Source organism: Echinops telfairi, unplaced genomic scaffold, assembly GCF_000313985.2.
Source record: "Echinops telfairi isolate 266 unplaced genomic scaffold, ASM31398v2 ScPeMD7_7469;HRSCAF=8507_1, whole genome shotgun sequence".
Classification (NCBI taxonomy): Eukaryota; Metazoa; Chordata; class Mammalia; order Afrosoricida; family Tenrecidae; genus Echinops; species Echinops telfairi.
The window spans coordinates 114130832-114132976 of record NW_022111373.1 but is presented as its reverse complement, the minus strand read 5'-3'; the positions used below and the strand labels follow the sequence as shown (position 1 = coordinate 114132976).

Below are 2145 nucleotides of genomic sequence, written 5' to 3'. Positions count from 1 at the left end.
GTGTAGCAGTAGAGATAAGAGCTCGCAACACAGGGAATCCAGAACAGATAAACCCCTCAGGACCAATAAGGACAACAGCGATACTAGGAAGGTAAGGGTTTGGGGGTAGGGAGAGCTAAGGGGGAACCAATCACAATGATTGACATATGGCCCCCATCCCAGGGGGACAGACAGCAGAAAAGTGGGTGAAATGAGACAGCAGTCGAGGAAATGAGACGGGGCTGGGGATATGAGGGACTGATGCCAGGGCCTCAAGCAGAAAGAAAATGTTTTGAAAAAGATAATGACAACATATGTAAAGATGTGTTTGACAAAATGGATGTATGTATGGATTGTGATGAGCTGTAAGAGCCCCCAATAAAATAAAATATTTTTTTAAAAATCAAGAACTAAAACATATTTCCCAAGTCTCACAATTTTCCCTGTGCCCATTTCTAAGTCCTAATATGTGCTAATAATGAAATTACGGTGGCTGATTTTGCTGTTTGACCATCACATCTAGATGTATCGGTGTGATTCTGTAGTTAACGGTTCATTTATTAATTTATTATTTTTACAATACAGGAGGTGGCTACAAGAAATAAAGCTTCCAATCATGCCACAACAACCCTACAGGACACAGTAAAACTGCCCCATAGGGTTTCGAAGGCTGTAACCTTTACAGAAGCAGACTGCCACACCTTTCTCCTACAAGTGGCTGTGGGGGTTCAGCCTTTTGGTTAGCAGCCAGGCGCTTACCCACTCCACCAACATGGCTCTCTCAAAAGAAATAAAGCCCTAAATGAGAGGAGGACTCTCTCTCTCTCTCCCTCTCTCTCTGTGTGTGTGTGTGTGTGTGTGTGCTGCAAACAGTTAAGCTCTCGGCTATTAGCAAAAGATCTATCTACGAAATATCAACCTCTAAAAACTCTCTGTAGCACATTTCTATCCTGACATCCAAGGGGCTGCCCTGGGCTGGAATTGACCCTATCTTGTTTGATCCTATTTATGTGAAATACATGGAATAGAAAAATGTATACACAGCAAGCAGATGAGTGATTTCCAGGGTCTGTCTGAGTATAGGAGAAAGTAGAGAAGGAATGTGCATCTCCTTTGAGAGTGCTGAAATGTCCTAGGAACAGAGAGTGGTGATGGTTGCACGATATGGTAAATATACTAAATGCACTGAACTGTTTTCAGATGGTTAAAGTGGTTAGTTTATGTATTTATGTTACTACAATTTTTTTAAATCATTGGAAGTTCTTACAGATATTACAACAATCCATAATTCAATTCAATTAGCTCAAGCATTATTGTATAGCTGCTGCCACCATCAGTTTCAGAACATTTTATTTCTTTTTGAACTCTTTGAAATGAGCTCCCCTTTATCCCCTTCATCCCCAGGAACCCTTGTTCATATATATATACATATTACACCATTTAATGAATCCTTTCACCTACAATTCTGTTATTCATTCCCTTTGAGAGGGGTTATACAGTCATCTTTGCTATCGACCCCCCCTTACCCCTTTTCCCCCTCTCTTCCTGTACCTTCATGGAATCATTACTCCCATTATTATTTCTGAAGGATTTATCTATCTTGGATTTCTGCATAGAATGATCTGAATTACACAAGTGAACATACGCAGGTCTAACAAGGCTAATGAGGTGAAACTAAGACTATAATAGTAAGCGAAGGAATAAAAATTGTATGGAGGAGTTCAACTGAAAGTTTCAAAGATGCCGCCCAAAGGAAAAAGTAGTACTGAAGAAGGTGGGAAAGGGGGAGCAGCCTGGGAGTGACAGCACTGGCAAGAAGGCTCAGGGACCCAAAGGTGGTGGCAATGCAATAAACGTCAAATATAATCTATGCAAAAGACACAGCAGTATTTTGGAAGCCATGGAAAAGTTGAAGGCTGGAATGAGATTCAATGAAGTAGCTGCACAATATAGTGAAGAAAAAGCCAGGCAAGGAGGTGTCTTGGGTTGGATGACCAGGGGGTCCATGCTGGGACCGTTTCAAGAAGCAGTATTTGCCTTGCCTATAAGTGGATTAGCTAGACCTGTATATAAAGGCCCTCTCGTTTAGACAAAATGTGGTTATATTATTATTGATGGGACAAAATCAAATCATGCAAAAAATTGAAAAAAATTATGGAAGTTACT

The 2145-nt window shown here is 40.7% G+C and overlaps 1 pseudogene; it reads left to right on the top strand.

The window, feature by feature from the left end:
- Positions 1-1704: 1704 nt before the first annotated feature.
- LOC115873755 lies at positions 1705-2125 on the top strand (annotated as a pseudogene).
- The last annotated feature ends 20 nt before the right edge of the window (positions 2126-2145 follow it).